Here is an 18275-nt window from a genome sequence, read left to right on the forward strand (position 1 = left end):
GGAGCTGGCCCCAATTCTCAGGGCTCTGAGCACATTCCTCCCTTCCAGTTTTGTTGGCCAAGGAGTTTAGCTAGCTGTTCCCTCACTGATAAGAGCTGTTGTGAAGAAAGTTAGATGCAAGGGCCTGCACCTTCTTTCTTTTGTGAGCTGCTGTTTAAGCTGAAGCTTTATCACTGGCCCTCAGCTGTGCTACATCCTAGCTGTTCAGCAGCTGTGTTTGTGCCCAGTCTCTTACCTCCTTGATTCTGGCCCTGATGGGAATTCACTGGCTTGGTTTCCAGGCTTGATCTCAGATCTGCCTTGTCCGTGACTTGCTGGGTGATCACTGGGCTACACTTGACCCTGATCACTGTCTCCAGAGCTGATCCTGACCCTGACTTGCTGGCTCATCCCTGAGCTCCTTATAGGTGAGGTCACTGCTGCCTACCTTGTTAGCACGCTCAGATCTTGGCTCACCATCCCTTGCAGAGCATCCAGGCCTTGCTGCCCACTGATACCAATCCATTATTTTGGAGCTGATGCATCTCTTCAAAGCCCAGTAAGAAAGGTGGTATTTATTCCTATTTCACAAAAGAAACATGAAGCGCAATGTGATTGTGTCTTGTCTAAGTTCATATAAGAAGCCTGTGGCAATCAGGAGTTTAACTGAACCAAAAAACCTTCCCACTTCATTATATCAGTAACTTTTTCATTCTCTCCTCTCTTCTCCCTTTTTCTGTTCTCCTCCCACCTTTATTAAGCATTTCTTGGTCAGCCGTGAGTGTTAAGTCTTGCAACGTTGACCATGCACTGGAGACAAAGGTTTGTTTTGTTCCCTCCGCTTGCAACCTAGCATTTTCGTAGTTTCATGTGCTTGATCTGAGTAGTGAGGAGTTTTGAATTCCTGCTGGTATAAACACAGATACTCAGAAAGAAAGGGGAATTGCTTAACTGACATAGGAAGGAAAGAGTGCAGCTGGACTGAAGGAAAAAGCAGTAATGGGGACAAGTTTTGCAAAAAGTTATGATCAGATGCCTGTTAAAGTATTGCTGTTTATTTACAAGGATTTTTATTAAAAGAACATAAACATTATGTGCAGGATCTTTGATCTGATGATCTTTGGAGGTGCATATGGAGTCAGCGTTGGACTCAGCAGCAAATTTATCATTCATATATGCTTATAATGGAAGCTGGCTTGAGACACCCCTTCCGCTTGTCATTTCTTGTCTGAAGGATGGTACTTGGCACAGTATTGCAGTCTGGATTATGCTTTGAGCAGTCAGAATGAGACTTGGATTAGCCACAGTGCCAGTAGTTAACCGACTTGGGGCATAAATATATTCAAGTCATGTCCACAGAAAGCAACAACTTTTCTACTGCTTAGGCTTGTAAGCCAGAAGGCTTGTTTCTCTAAAAAATATAGAAACTGAAGTCTCTTTGGCTTTCTAGTGACACCCTAATTCTTTCCACTTTGCAACTGGCCTTCCTTCTGTGCTCCTTGGAACCCAGGAGTTAAATCAAACATACTTTCCTTTCAAAAATTAAGAAAATTGTTTCCGTAACTGAAATAATTCTGCAGAAATGTACCTACATACATTCATTTTCTCTCTCTCTCTCTCTCTCTCTCATTTTACATTTTTTTTTTCATTGTTAGGATGGCTTTGGTACCCCAAGCTGAGTTCTACTAAGTGCTGAAACTTGTGTCTAGTCTTAAGAAAATTCTTCCCTTATTTTCCATCTCAAAAAAAGTAACCAAAACCTTGATTGCTGGCAAAAGCAGTGAGGCTACAATGCTACGCTGACTATGGTAAATGCCGTTTGTTTACTCGTTTTATTTTATTCAGTGTGAAGAAGGGAAATAGACTGATCAGTTATGATTTCCATTTTTAAACACTTCTATTGTACTTCAGTGCAAGATACGTGGGCAGGGGACTATTGAATCTAGTCTTCAAAACTGTTTAATTTGGGGAAAAAAAATATCTAACCAAGAATATTTCCTTCAGTGCTAGTTTTGATAAATGTATTTCTCCTCACCAGACAGCTTGAGCATAAGATACTGATTCAGAAATAGGTTTCTTTTCTCTTCCAGTTCTTTTGTATATAACTGTTATAAATGGTCATATACCAAGTAACTGTTGATGGTTCTCTCTCAAGTTTTGGCAAAAAAAAAAAAAGGGGGGGGGGAGAGGGGGGCACTTACCCTCCTGGGCCACCAGAACAAGATGCATCTGAGCAAATCAGTAGGATCATAGTATCTTTCCTCTTGCATACTGGTATCAGCAAGTGAAATAATGAAGAGCTAGTAGTTATATTATCTTTAGTCCCCTGGCTTAATATTTAACCCCCTCAAAAATGGACATGCTTATAGATATTAGGATTTTTCCTGTTGAATTATCTACAGTATCTGATATTACTGCATTGCTGAACATTTAGTTCACATTTTGAAAATTACCTTTGCAATCAGAAGTGCCTACAGGGCAGTCATATGGAAAAATTCAATCTGGTAAGCCATACTTAGTACAGCTTTGTTTCTGGTTGCTACAAAGCTAGTTTCGTAGAAATTCTGCCATTAGTTATTCTGACTTTCTTCCATTTGCTCACATATATTTTTTATGAATTTGAAGAAAGGCTTGTTGTAATGTAATTGCTGATTTCCTCTCAAGGGTTTTTCTTCAGAGGAAGATGAAAGGCTGTTGTTTGTCATATCTCTCTCCCTGTCAGCTAATTTAGCTAGAACATACACTAGACAATACCAAAGGAAAAAAAAAATGTCAACTTGAAACATTCAAAATAGAAGCTTAAAAAGCATATCATATTTTCATGTTCTTCAGTCTGAAGGACTGAAAATAATTATAAGGTACCGACAAACTTGTTAGATGACAACCATGTGAACCAGCTTTTTGTTGAATCACATTTCTGTCATTTGTTTGCAGTATCTGACTTATTTTTTCCACTTACATAAAAAGCTGCAATATTAATAGGTACATAAACAGTTGGATGTAAAAGCAGGAGAATTGCTTTGAGATACAGACGATCATCGCTAACAGTTCTGCATCTGGAGACTGAGTATGTGAGAAACGGTGATGCATTTCACTTTAGGCTCATATCTTAAATGAGTAAAAGAATACTCTGAAAATATTTGGAGCTTGGGAAAAATATTTTTTTTAAGATGAGTGTGGAAAAAACAGTCTGATATAAAATAAATAAAATGTTTTCTTAAGAAAATTAAAGTGTCCATCCAGATGTTTTTATGTATTCTTCCTAAGCTTGAAGTATCTTGAGAACTCAGAGAAAGAGGAACAAAACTGCTCTTTTCACACACCAGTAACTAAACATCTTATGCCTTGAAGTGCTCTATGACATTCATCCCTTTCTGTGGCTGTGGCCTGTCCTGTTTAGCTATTTTTCAGTTTTCATTGTATTTTCAAGACACTTGCTTTATTTCATGTCCAGTGCCAGCACCGTATTATTGGAAATATAATAAAAGGAATTTCAGAAAGAACCACCCAAACTCTTTTTCTGGAAGCTCAGTCCTAAGAGCACTTTTTTCACTCTATCCTTCCAAGTCAAAATATTATAATATTAATATAATGCACACTTATAGATGTTTACAACCACAATAATTAAATAAACTTGTTAACAATATTTAGCTAGTCTTTCAACTGACCACAGGTGATCTCTGACTTATCTATAGGTAGACTACAAGATACTTCTCATACTAGTATCTCAGGACAAGAAGAACCAAATCAGTGATGAATTTGATTGTCAAATTGAATTTACAAGAATTGCTGGTTAGTTCATGTTTGGCAGAGTTTAACTTTACCCATTGCTGGTTTACACAGGAGTTATTTGATTCTGTAAGTCTACACAGAAATGCAATGAGAAGAAGTTGTGCTTTTCAGTTCTGTTCTATCAAGCCTTATTAGAAATCCTTTTAGTTTATGCCTATGAAATCTGTCATCACCTGTCAATCAGAGATGGAGGAGAATAATCAGTGTAACAAATTAGTGGAAGGGATGTGTATTCTTTCTTTTGCTTTAGTGTGTTTTGTGTTGTGAAATTTTTCTGACACTTCAGGTTTTAAATGCTAAAGCAGGAGACTAAGTGTTCATGAAAAATTTGTATATTAATCTTAGGAGTTTAAAAATGTTACAAATTTTACAATTTTAAAGTTTGCTGTTTAAGATTATTACCTGGTAATTGTGTGCAAATAGCCTTATTGTTCTTCAGCTTAGATCAAAAGCAGCACATAACATTATTAACAAGCAAAAGATTAAAAAAAATCCAAAGATACAGATGTAGATTCATTCTGAATGAAGATCAGTTTTTTAAAAATGAATTATTTCCCTGAATTTCATTCCAGATTTAAAAATCACCCGTGAAGAGTCTGAGTAGCGCAGGTACAGTAGCAAGCACTGACATAGCAGCTTATGCAACAACAGTTTAAAAAAAACCTTCTTGCCTGCAACAGAGGCTTTCCAGGCCACCAGACTCAAGAGGATAACTTCAGTAACCAGAGCAAGCTGAAATCAGTAAAAAGAATATCAGTCTAAAATACAAACCATTACTTTTGTGCAGTGGTACCAGCGCTAGTTATTAATACAGGAAACAAACCAACCATCAACTATTGTAGTAATACACAGGGGGAACGTTGATTTGTAAGCAAATCGGCGTTCAAATTTTCCACATCTTTAAAGGTGGAAATCAACACCTTGAATGGGTCTATGGAGATCAGGTAATACGTACTCCAAAAAGTTAAATGAAGTATAATCAAAGTACTAGGTTAAAATTTGTTTGTTTTTCCCCGCATGAAAAGGATATATTTCCAAAATTGTAAGGTCAAGTAACTGAAGTTTTTCTAGTATGACTGGGAAAGAGATGATGGTTTTTAGATGAGCACATCATTAAATGAAAGCAAAGTGTTTGTGTTAGTTTTGTCGTTTCAGTAGTAATTCAAATTGCCAAGCATGGGAAGTGGTGGGTGGTAAGTGCTTGAGTAATAAATCCATGATGAAAATGAAACATAGTGTTTGCATATGGGGATGACAGTGAATGTCTCTTGGCCGATCAGAGACCGGTAAAAAATAATAATTTTGTAGAATTTGAAAGCATTGTGAGAGAGTGGTGACTATAATGCCACAATCCATGTGTGTTTAAAGGTGACTGTGATGCAAAAGAAGAGAACTTTAGATAGTACCTGTGAAACCAAGTTGCAAGTTAAATCTGTTACGACCTCTGACTTTCATCTGCAGATAAAAGAATATGACGCTTCTTTTATCAGCAACTCAAGACTGAGTTCACTCTTAAAATCTGAAATCTAATAGCACTTATAAATCTCAGCCTGAGAGATTCTGAACACTTGCATCTTCCCTAAATTCCTGTGTGTAATTTGCCTTTATCATGAATACTGCAGTGAAATGTTGTAATATATAACAAAAGGTAATTCCAGTCTCAGAAACAAGAAAAAAGGTAGGAAGAAGATCTATTAGATTATCTGATCTCTGGTTAAATAAGTTTTATAAAATTTGTACTATTCCATTCTATTGTGGAATAGTACGTGATGAGACCAATCATGTCATGCTATAGTATTATCACTATGTATTTTCATGTCTTGTGATATTTAGGAAAGGAGGTGTTTAGTGTCTCAGCTTTTACAGTGATATAAAAGGAACTCAGCATATGTTTTACTTAAAGGTTTCTAATTCAAACATGCTTGCAGCAACTGTCTTGAAAATGTGAAGTTTAATCATTCAAGAATTAGACTGCAAAAAAAGATACCTGAATTTATTATTTAGAATGTTTTGATGTGAGGGAAAGTCAATTATTAGTTTTTAATCACTGGACTACTGGTGTTATAATATGTGTGTGTGCAAAGAGACACAGCTGGGTTTTTTTGTTTTTGTTTTTTTTTCTTACATCATTAGATCAGAGAGGAAGAAAAGTATACATCAATACCATTAAGAAAATATGCTAGCCTTGGGACCAGACCAACCAGAGTATTTAGTTCTTTCAATTCTTTTACAGCTGATGGACAGAGCAGACAACAGGATGAGGCCACGTCACAAGGCTTTGCTCAGGTGAGTAATAACTCTTACCTTTTATTGTCTCAGGTTTGAATCAGGGTTTCTCTGAAAAGGTGAAATATTTCAAGTTCTGTTAGATACATGTATCTTTTATTAACATAAAGAGAGATTGGAGTTGCACTTTTAACATTTCTGTTGAATATAAGTAATATTATGCATTATTTTAATATCTTCAGTTTTTAGTAATCCATGAAAGTAGATTCTGTAAAATACCAAATGGCTCATCTTCTAGCGTAAACCATGTTGAAAACAACAGCCTTCAGACATCACACAATGAATCCTGACTTTTATGCCTAATATGCTATTGTTCTTATTTGTGCCCTAGAACCGCTTTCAGCTTTGCCAATATTTTCTAGCATTGATTCACTGAAGATATGCATTTATAAATATATATTTATTACTTTGTAGAATTTCATCTCTTTAGAGTTTGTTTTAGTAAGTTATGGAGAAAGATGGGTATGCTCAGTTTTACCATGCAAGTTTGTGTTTCATAAAGTCATAGAAACACCACACAAGACAGAGGTCATGTTTAAGTTCTTTACTAATTGCTCTTGATGGTTTTATTTAACCATTTTGTTAAAAAGACTAGATGGAATAATGAGCCCTCTAGTGGCTGTTCACCCTCTTAAATACTGATTGTAATGCTCTTAATTAAGTAACACAAAAAAAGAAAACTCTTTTTCAGTAGCAGCAAGATTTTTGTTGCTTTAACTCCTGGGGATGGTGTTACCACTACTCTTATACACATAGGAAATGGAATAGTAAGAGCTGGGCTGCTTCTTTTTAAGGCATGAAAGGAGTACCAGCAGAAAGGAGATTCAGAATTATACCTGCATGATACACAATACTCTTGTATAAGAGAGTTTTGCTTTAAAAGCAAGAATAGATACCTGATTCTGCAGAGTTTTTATTATAGAAAATGCTCATATCCTTGCTTTCATAGTAATTAGTTAAAATACAGGGAGCTTCTGGTGGGGCAGCCTGGTGATAGTTTAATAGGTTTAGTCAGTGGTCTTTGCGCTTTCAGATCATGCTTTGGCTGGCAGACATAGCCAAAGAGGCAGCAATCAAAAAAAAAAGGTTTTTTTGGTTCCGCTAATGGCAGTGGCATTTGGTCGCTAGGAGCTTGGCAGGGGCCTAGATTCATGGAAGTCATCAATGTTTGTTCTCACTTCCTGCCTTATAGGGTGGATTTGAGCTGACACTGCCACAGTTCAGGGTAAGCAACTGCTTGAGAAAGGTCAGGCAGACAGCAGTTTGCAGGATAATTCTGAACAGGTCACTTTCCAAAGAATTCTGTCATGAGAGACATGGATAAAGCCTTGATTTACATCTGAGTGCTCTAGCTATCCAGCTTTAGAGGGTCCTGCAGGGAAGGAATAGGAACTAAACTCAATTTCCTAACCTCACACCCCTAGATGAAGAAGAAATAGGGGATGGCAGGAGGGAAGGGCAAGATTCTTATGCAGATTTAGTATCTCTGCCTATATTCCCTGTCTCAGGATTCAGACGAATCCTGTAGTCAATGGTTCCTGTATTCATACTACAGCAGTGGAGGTTTCCTAACAGTTTTCATTAACAGAACAGGAGACAAGAAAGGATATTTTTCTTTTCTTTTCTTTTCTTTTCTTTTTTTTTTTTTTTCAGTACTACTGTGATGTGATTCCTACATAGCTCAGTCACTTGTATTTTCATTTAGTCTATTTCATGAGTCCGGGAAATATTTACCACAGAGCTCTCTAAGTTTATCAGGGTTCAGGTACATGTGAGCATCTGAACAGTTTGATGGTATGTATCATGCTTTAGAGCGAATTCATTTTTGTTTTCTCCCCAGTTAATTGCTGGGAAGGCTTTTTCCACATTCTCAACCTTGACTTTTCCTTTCTCTGTAGCACAGTCTTATCTTCCTGCCAGGATATGGGCCCAAGGTTATAGTACTCAGGACAGGCATTTTATCCAGTGGATCATGCTGGACTCAGTAACTGATTTTTTTTTTTCCCCTTTAGAAACTGTGACTAAGGGTGAAAAGAGGAACCCAATTTATTTTCTTAAAGCAAGACATTACTTAATAGCTGAAACAGGGGAAAAGGGATTAGCAGAAACTGTTAGTACTGTGGGTGCATAACTCAAAGGAGTGGTGAGATCTCCAGAAGAATGTAATTGAAAACTTTGCCCAATAAAGGGGTGAAGGAGTAACAAAAATATTTATATCCCAGCTTGCAAACATTCCAAGTTATTCATGTTTTCAAACAAGCATTTGCTGCTGTTTATAAAGTCCAAACAGCACAAATGTCAGCAAGATAATCAAAGAAAACTCTAGATGTTCAGTCACATGAACAGAATAAGTTACAGCTTTCTCACTAAAAAATTTTTCAGAGAACTTTCATCACAATACTCGTACATGCTCCCTCCTATTTGTTTAACACCACTCTGAAGCACTTGAAAGTTAAGAAGTAAATGAAACAAGATATATTTGAATTACACCTGGGATCTGTATCACTGGTATCTTCACCTGTGAAGGTACCTTCAGTGGGATCTTGCGAATAGACAATCTGCAAAAACTTTAACATCTGCTACTATTTGGCAGTATTAATGGTGATATTAATGCAAAAGAAAGTGTGGTATTATAAGCAATGCCTGTTTAATTGATATTATAAAAATGATTCTCTGTATTCTGATAACCATTTTGTAATACATCAGAAATCTGACTTTGTTTCCAAAACACTTGATGGAGGCTAACAGTTAATTTGAATGGTGCAAAATCAAGTTCAAAGCATTCTACTGATAGAGACTAAATTCCAATTACAATGTCACATCCCACCAGAGCACTGACTTCTATGCCGAGATCTTCATGTCTTCCCAGAATTCTGTAATTTCTTTTGGTTGTTTGAAGCAGGTCTGCTTGTGCTCACATTAAAATATGCAAATTAATTAAAAATTGCACTGTGACTTAAACCAGTCACAGTGATAAGGGATAAAGATCAGTACGTTCCAGTCTGAAAATTGCTAGATAATATCTGACATTTTATGTGGGTTTTTAAAGGATTCATTATTTTAATCTATTCAAGTCATGCATCAGAAACCAATAGCAAGCATTTGAAATTTTTCTCACATCCTTATTTTTATTTATTTTAGCAAAAGAGCAAGAAAATAAAATTCCCATCATTTTCATGAGTTTGTGTGAAATCAGAGCACTTTAATAGCAGGTGTATAGCAGAGTGTATAGGAGCTTCATTTCACATTATGAAGTAGAACAGGATGTATGCGTTAGTCTATCCTCATGAAGCTTTTTACTGTACCCAAGAAGTTGGACTACTTTTCATTCAAGGAAAAAATGATCATGACAGCACAGGACACTACTGATATTCAGATGGATTAAAATGTCGGTCCTCATTTATTTAACTGCTATCATCGGATCATTTTCCGGCTTGACTTTTTTCCTAATAGCTCCTTTTTTTCTTTCAAATGAAGGACCCATAATATGTTGTAAGAACTATAATTCTTAAACATAACATTTTAAAAAAACTTATGTTGCAGATCTTACCTTCTTGGTCATAGGACATAAGCAGTAAGTTTCTTCCTGCATTTCTGAAATATTTAAAGTTCTTGTTTACCTCCAAGGGAAATTGTATCATGTGCTAGCTGTTGAAAGTGAGTGTATGTTTTATTGTAGTTTAAAATACATGAATATCATTTCATGAATTACATAATTTATATAGTTTATTATTATGTATAATTTATATTGCTAGGACTTTTTGAGTAAACTCCCAAACACAAGCAAAAGTGCTGATTAACCTTCAAACCTTGTAGAGCAAAACATGTTGGTAAGAGGACATTGTTTATTATGCACAAGTAGGCACACAGGAGCTACCTGAGTGAGGCAGGGTCTCTTGCCCTTTTGTAAGCTGAATTCCTCAGTGTTAAATCTTACTTACCTGTCTATCAAAACCTGGCTTAAGTTAGTGTAAGGAGATTCTAGAATTAAAAAAAACAAAAACAGAAAACAAAAAACCAACCTGAAATGTGTAGCCCTATTCAACCTTCTGAAACCTTAAGTGGAAGCAGACTCTTGAAACAGAGTCCGGATCAGTGCTATATATATATATTACTTGAAAAGGTAAGTGAGCAAAAGGTTTGAGAAGGGAGTATATGCCCTGTACTTCATGGTTATGCTTTTCTTCTGTAAATGCAATGTGTACATTTAGTATAGAGCTTATTAAGAAAGGTGCTTGATACTAGTTTTCGAAACAATCTCATGATGTGCACATTTGCAGAAATGTTTGTTTTTCTTCCAAAAGGGTCTAGAGAAGAAGAAGCCTTGAACTAGGAATCTCCCTTTGTGAGAAGATCTGGCTTCTAGTATTTGCCCTGTGAAGAACAGGACAAGAGCTATCATTCTGCAAGACAGGGTACTAGCATCTAGGTAGAGCTATAATTCTGGCCCTGAGGTGGAAAAAAAATATATCAAAGTTGGGACTGACTAGTTTGTTTAGGGCTTTCTAAAAAAAAAAAAAAAAAAAAAAAAAAAAGCATGCAGAAATTGTGGGGCTTGGAACTCTGAAAGAAGGAAGGAACTGAGGAGGAATGTGATAGTAGTGTTGAGCAAGGCAGAGTTTCTTTCAGGCTTTTTTTTCTGCTTTGAAATGTCAGGGGCAAGTGGGTTCCCTAGAAGGATCTAAGTAAACCTGCCTTGGGTAGAAGGGTGAGTTCTCAAGCAGACTCCTTCAAGTTTTTCAGTGACATTAGGTGAGAGGCACCCAACCACAGAGGCATTCTCAGCAATGAAGTACCTTCTGCAAGAATATACTATTATAAAAATGGTGATTTGTATTTTCAAAAGATCTTGCAAATGTTTTATGAATATCCATTTTGTATTTTAATTAGTATCTGTAGGTGTTTTAATCACCTCACCATCTTCTCCCCAAAAGTTTTAATAATGTTTGTAGAGAGCACAGGGCTGCCAGTGGTCAAGTTGAGGCAATCCTTCTATTTGTGTAATGAATGCAACATAGATCTAAATGGATGAAGTTTTTACTAGTCTGCTTTACTTGCAGCTAACTATTTCAGTCTGCCTCCACCCCCAAGAAAATATTTAATATTAATATATTGCATCTATATAGATTCATTCTCATGAGGAATTCAAAGAGTTTTTCAAATTGGCCTGAATCTAGTATTCCTCTCTATTCAGTAGATATCTTTGTATCTGAGTAACGGATCACTGGAAAAGTTCTGAGAGAGACCAGCATTTTCTCATTGTGGTTTACTTACCTGGTAGCTCTGCAAAAGAACTGTTGGGTAGCCTTATACAACTGTTCTGAAAACTTCTAGTCAAGGCATCTTACCTATTGTGAATAAGGAAAAAACAAAAATCTTCTGCTTTTCTTTCAAAAACTGGAAAAAACCCCACCTAAGTCAAGCAGCTGAATACAATTGAGAAAGATTAACACTTAGCCAACATTTTGTATTATCTCTAGGGTTAAAGGTAGTTCTTAATTATTCATCTGTATACTTTCTAAAACGCTGTTTGAATGCCTCTAGTAGTTGATGTTTTGAGGTTTATTTTGTAGAAATTGAAGTATGTTGGGTTGCAGGTAGTACACATGCAAACAAATGCTATAGTGCAGATGTGTGCAGTTTTCCCAGATGAGGCATCCACCTGTTTGATTTTGCATGAAAACACAGTAGGAGCACACCAATAAAAACAGCTACGCTTCAAGATTCATTTTTATAAGGTTTACTCTGTTCCCATATGTGCCTAATTCCCCTCTTAAAAGACTTTTTTGTAAGAGAAATTATGCTATACATCAGTATCGCCATTCTGCAATATTACCTTTTGTCATCTTCAAACACTGTCACTGAAGATGGACTGGCTATGGAGAATAAAAAAGAAATACACAGCAGGTGGCAGCACAGCCCCTGTTTGCTTTAAGCCTGGTTTGCACCTCTGAGAAAAATGTTGCTGTCTCCAGTCCTATACTGCAGTTCCTGCTATTTTAAACAAATGTTCTTTCCTTTCTTTGAAGCAAGTGACTTTTAGCAAAAAAATGGAAATGACCTGTATCATTGGTCACTGCCATGCTACAAAGGCAGAGTGTTTTGGAGAATGCCTTAAAAAAGAGTTCAGGAAGGATGCTAGCAGCACAGCTCTTACAGTCTGGGTTATCTATGCTACTGCATAGATACAAGCTCTGTCAGTAGAAGCTCAAAATGAACAGGCTGTAAATCTGACCCTTGTTAATAAAGAGTACTGCCACATGGACCTCTAGATAAGTCGGTCTGCCTCTTAGTAGCAGGGGGTTTCCAGGTTGTATTTAAAGACGTGTAAGTGTTCTGACTTCTTTTTGAGGATTTCTGTTCCCCAGCTAGTCAAGTGTTGTTCCTTTTCCTTGCTAAGGGGTGCTGATGAAGGAGGACACTGATAACCATTCTAGTTTTCATTCCATTAAATTTTTTAACACATTTGCTTTGTGTTTTGGAAAAGAAATCCAAAAATATGACCTTCAGTACACATACAGGAAAAAAAAAGGCAAAGCCTACCAAGCTTCCTCACACTCTAACAACTTGTGCAGGGTACAAGGTGCAACTGGCTTGTTGCAGGATCCTGCAAGCAACCAGAAAGTGCTCACATTAGCATTTACTGAGATGCTGTTGCTCTTTCATTTTTTAGTTTTTGGACGTTGAATGGACTGAACAATCAGAAGTATTTTAGCTAAACTGCAAAAAGTGTTGTGTCTTGGGAGTGGGGGAAATGGGGTAGTCCACCTGGAATATCTTGAATCAGAATTCGTAAAATCCTGTCATCAGCTTTAACATTTGCACCAGTTCTTTCTCCAGACTGGCATAAAAAAAATGGCATTTTCATTGAATTTTACCTATGACATAGCTTATCTTCACCTTCTTGTTCAGTTTTCTCATCTAGCCTGCGGGGGAAAAGCAGGAACCTTTCTGAGACTACTCTGATCATTAGTTAAAAACTTAACATTTAATGTTTGACTATTTTGGAGCAATGGCAGACATTTTAATCTTGCTGTGCTGAAACCATTTATGTATGTATATATGTATTTATCCATTGATCTGAATCACATGTTTCAATATTTGGCTAAAGTATCACCTAACACCCAGGAGAATGACTTACAGCTATAGACTTATAGGATTATCAGGCTTAATTAGTATTACTGTAGACCTCCTGTGGTGCAGAATATGGCTTCCTTATTCTAAACTTTTTAAGCTAATATTAAGAGGAATTGCCATTCAGTTATACTGTATGACAGTAGTTAGTCTAAAGTGAAATCTTGTATGATCAGTCTAAAACTGCTCAAGCCTCCTGGTTATCACAAATCCTCTACCATTTTTTTCTAAGCTCCCTTATGCTTGTGCCAATACTTTCAATAGCATGTGAGCCAGATTTGTCTCCAGTGTGGCATGAAAAAAAACAGTGAGATCGTGTCGGAGATGAATTTGGTAACACGTATTCAGTCATCTAAGTTGCTGGCCTTATAGTAAGGATAGAGCACTGATTCATTTCTCACTGTGCCTTGGTTTTGTGGAAATATTTGTCCTTGTTCTTCTGTTTTTATATGATCGCTTCCTCAGGATTAACTTATTTGTATTTGTAAGATGAAATCTGAAACATCCTGAATTTTCTGCCTTATGGGTTAAGGTGAGAAGAATTGCATTGGAGTATCATTTGCCCTTTTTTCCCCACAAAAAGAGAAAAATATAGAGAAGTCTCAGATACAAATTAAGTAATAGTAAAAGGTTTTCCATTAAACAAGAGCAACAGAAGTGAAAGCAGATGTTTAGAAATCAGTGTCATTTCTGTTTGTACTGTTTCCCCTGTACTGAAAGTACTATATGAATTTCAAGTGCTAGTGTAGCATATTAGAGAGAAATATAAAAGTATTCATCATTTGAAATTAGGAGGAAGCTTTTAGGAGGAAAAAAAGAAGAAATGTTAGAGTTGATTCTAAATCTCATTTTGTGAGTGAATTTGAACAAGAAGCCTGATGCTTTACTGTTTGCTCATCTGCAATTCCTACCAGAGGCTTTGAACAGGGCTTCTTTCACAAGGTGACTAGGACTGACCTAAGAGTTCACTGTAAAATCTCTGTAAGCAAAAAGGTATCCCAAGTTATAAACTTCTTATTTTTTTTTTAATCCTGTGTGAGGGCTAGAACTCATTGGATAACTTCTGTACAACAGTGTAAATAGCTACATATAACTTAGCTAATTAAAGCCCTGAGAGTGTTTTTAAAGGTGCGCAAATTTGTTTTTATGGAAAAGAATTTGACATTTGATTACAATTTCAGTTATGCAGGACTGGCATGTGCAGACTCATAAGTCATGGTTTTTCATGGAAATGTTGACTAATGTCGAATGATCATTAATACTAATAGCACAAGTTGGGTATTAATTTAAGTCAAGTGGCACACATTGAATAAAACAAAGTAGGAATAAATTAACATTTGGCTTGATTATTTACTTCCAGTCCTCTTGATGTGACAAACAGACCTACTGAGTGTTTTTAAGCAGTTTTGAAATTGTTTCCATACTTCGCTGTGCAACTTCTCCAGTTTCACCCCAGTTATATGGTGATACTACAAAGAAACCCAAACAGCCAGATAGAACATGCAGTGTGACACTGAGACTCAGTCTGGAAAGCAAGCAGAGCTCTGCTTGCAACTCCTGAATTCCTAAATTCTTAGTTTATAAATTGCTGTGTAAACTAATCATAGTGATTATGTTTAATAATAAAAATGCACAAATCCATTATTGTAAATTCATATTTGCATAAAGAAAAGTCATTGGGACAAACTTTAAATTTGCTGATGTTGGCCTAAATCCAGGATAATTAATTTAATTTCTTTAAAAGTTCTTAAAAGTTTCCTGGAAGTACTTCATCCTTACGTCAAAGTAAATCTAGATCTCAAGAAAATCTAGATCTCAGTCCCCTGAATGACCAGGTGATGCTACTTGATTCAGCAGTCGTAATTAGGATACGAACAAACATAATGGAGGAGATGTCATTAATAAGTGTACAACTATTGTATGTCTAGCTTCCTTTTTAAAGTATACCTGCCATAATTAACTCCAAGTATAAACTAAACTGTAGTAAAGCCTATCTGAAAAACACATTTGAAATCCCCTAAAGCAACATTTTCTAGAGTGATTCTTTATCTAATGTGTATATATTTGAGAGATCTAGCACAGCCAAAAATGTTGAGAGAGCAGTAAATATTTATACCACATTCTCTCCTTTCTCAAATTTGTGGACAGAAACTAAAAAATATAGAACAATAAATGTGATAATCTGAATACAAATTGTAAATCTGACTGAACACATTTTAAGGCTTCCTGGACTCTTCCTGAGTATCAGAGGGGAAAAAAAGTTTACCTGGTCAGTTCTGTAAGAGATTCACAAGAGTAGATCTCCTCCCTAGTCAGCATTATAATAACTACTTTATGTATCTTAAACATTAGCTACTTAATTCTCACAGCATCTACTAATATCTCTAAGTTGAGAGGACAAGCAGTTTCAGTTTATTTTAGTGGCAGGACTTGGAGATTACTGATAACTACACTTACCATAGTTCATTGACGTGTGGTATTTTTGCCCCCCCCAATCCTTGTCTTCCCCTTGATGGGTGACATAACAGGGATTAAAATCCAAATGCAACCTAGCTTTTGCTTTTGCTGTGATGAGAGGAAGTTGAATCTGGAAGTACTTTGCGCTCTCATTTCTTTTGATATTGCTTCCCAGGGGAATGTGGATTGCATGATTTAATTTTAGGGAATTACCCACCATGTGCTATGTTGCAAAGTCTGACAAACATACATACGTACTACCTAAAAACTACCTCTGTATCTTACAGATCCTCCAGGTGCTGTTTTCTAAAAGCTTTTCCGTTAGTATCCCTGAAAATAGACTCAAGTGATTTGGCACTCACATTTATGCACTGATATGGGTCTATGTCCAAGTTCCTTGCGAGTGTTGATATGTATGGCTGTAGGAACAATTCCAGTGGTGTTTTCATGGCATGGGAGCCTAAAACACTTGTTCTGTTCTTTCTATTTGGAAGTTTACAAGCTAAAAAGATGTTGGGCTTCCTTTCCTTTTTCCCTTTTACCCATGATCTCTAGCTAAGGCTTGCTGTTTCTGGAGTTCATAAAAAGATGCTAAAAGTATGTAGTATAAATAAAGAGTTGCTTCTGTCCCTGGGGGCTGTGGCATCTTTTGCCCTGCACGGGAGGAGCCCCGGTCTGGAGCGAGCTGCCTTACCTGGCTACTTGCGTTGGTAAGCGTTCTCCTTACAGTGTTTCAAACTTCTGTAACAGTTAAGACCAACATTGTAACTCTTCCTACTCCAGACAAGCTGCACAAAACCTGTTGCAAAGCTTGTGGGGATGTCAACTATGCTACCCCCTGCTCCCAGACAGACAGGTTGACTCATTTGCTCTGGCGAACACTGACACACAGTACTTGCATTCCCTGTGAAGTTACTAGGAGTTTGTAGTTGCATTCAGTGGAGTAGACTGCAGGCTAGATTCACAAAAGAAAAAAAAAAGTCAATGACTTTCTAAGGGAACATATTTGAATGTGAAACAAAATCAAACCTTGATACACAGAAGAAATAAGAAGGGCAGTGAGTGAAATGACATTCTATTTCATGCTTTTTAATTCTCCAAATTATAAACTGTACTTTTTAAGAAGAGAAACTTCCTCATAAAATGATACAAACTTACTGCACCAGCCCAAGACAGAAGTAGCAGATGTTTGGGGAGTTCAGAGTTTACCATAACATGCATAAATCCAGCGTGCAGAAATGTTTTAGAAGTGTATCTGCTCTGTGTTAAGCAACCCTTTGAATTGTGAGAACAAGAGCGTAGTCCTGTACTACATACTCGGCACTTGAGATTTCCACGGCTTACTGAACAAGCCACACAGGTAGAACTAGCTGAGGCTTAAACTTTGAGAAGAGGAAAGGCACTACCACTGCCATGCTCTGCTGTCCGAAGCTAACACTGGTGCTGCTCTTGGCTTTCCTCCTGAAGGGTGTCAATGTTAATACTGATCAATAATGCTTAGAGAAAAAATAGTGGTTTTTGTAGCCTGGATAATCATAAGATACACAAAACAAAGTTTGCGGAGAGTAATCTCTCTTGTTAGGCCTGGTGATGTAGTTGGAAAAAGTAATGAAAATAAATATCCAAAACTTGGTGAGGAATGGACCTGCTCAGGTTGTTTGTCTAGTGAATATAATGGATTCTTTGTTACTCTAGCTGTTTTTGCACGACCTTTTACTTTTCTCCAACTGCTGCAACTTTTGTATTTGAAGATGCTCCTATTGTATATTAATGAAGAAGTTAAATTAGCTTAGCAACATGGGCTAAAGCTGAAACTCCCCCAGCATCATCTTTCTCAGCGATCATTGTCCAGTAAGAAAATAGGTCTGTAAGTGATACTATTCGTCTGAACAGAAAGAAACTGTTATCATGGTGTTTGTCAGCTATGTGTAATACGGATACCTGAGCTGGCCTCTGGAACCAGGTATCATTACAGATAATGTAGTGGTGTCTACTTTCAGGTGGTTTTGACTTGTGAGTAAAAGAACAGCAGAACCAAAGAGCAATTAAAAGTTTGCACCTCAGAATACAGGCATTCCCAACCCCAATTCCAGTTTCTGAAATATTCAGAACCACATTTTTTTTCACAAGCATTTATTGCTTCTGTAACTACAACGATAACAATTATTTCTGCAAACAATTTACATAATTAACATAACATGAATAAATTAAATAATTGACTCCAATAATCAACTTGTAATAGAACTACTGACAGGAATTAAAGCATAATCATCAAAAGTATTGTATAAATGAGGCATATTCTATCAATGTTCCTCTCAGATCACATCACATCTGAACCCAAAGAGCAATATGGGCAAGCTGGTAGCAGCTACTGACGTGATAAGCACTGTGCAAGTAGAGTTCTCTTCTGTGTTAACAGCAAAAGGGAATTTAATGTAATAAGTTCATGAGGTTAAAACAGTCATGGTTTTCTTAGATTTACCAGAGAGTTAAGGTAATGGGTGGTAGATTAAAGTTCACCTGGACTCTCCATTGTAGTTCTTAAAAGTATTTTAATTTACGGATCTGAGTGCTGAATCAGATCCTTTGTTTCATGAGAAGTACTTCTGAAAGTTAGAATTCAAGTG

At 36.7% G+C, this 18275-nt stretch overlaps 1 protein-coding gene across 3 annotated transcripts in view; it reads left to right on the forward strand.

Annotated features, from left to right (window-relative positions):
• The window catches only part of ACSL4 (acyl-CoA synthetase long chain family member 4), a 75165-nt gene that overhangs the window by 7160 nt on the left and 49730 nt on the right, over positions 1-18275 (forward strand). For all 3 annotated transcript variants that reach the window (XM_026115746.2, XM_026115747.2, XM_026115748.2), the window contains exon 3: positions 6005-6057. The gene's annotated coding sequence lies outside the window, so the exon portion shown is untranslated. The remainder of the gene's footprint in view (positions 1-6004; positions 6058-18275) is intronic.

The sequence above is a fragment of the Dromaius novaehollandiae genome, chromosome 11, assembly GCF_036370855.1.
Source record: "Dromaius novaehollandiae isolate bDroNov1 chromosome 11, bDroNov1.hap1, whole genome shotgun sequence".
Lineage (NCBI taxonomy): Eukaryota > Metazoa > Chordata > Aves > Casuariiformes > Dromaiidae > Dromaius > Dromaius novaehollandiae.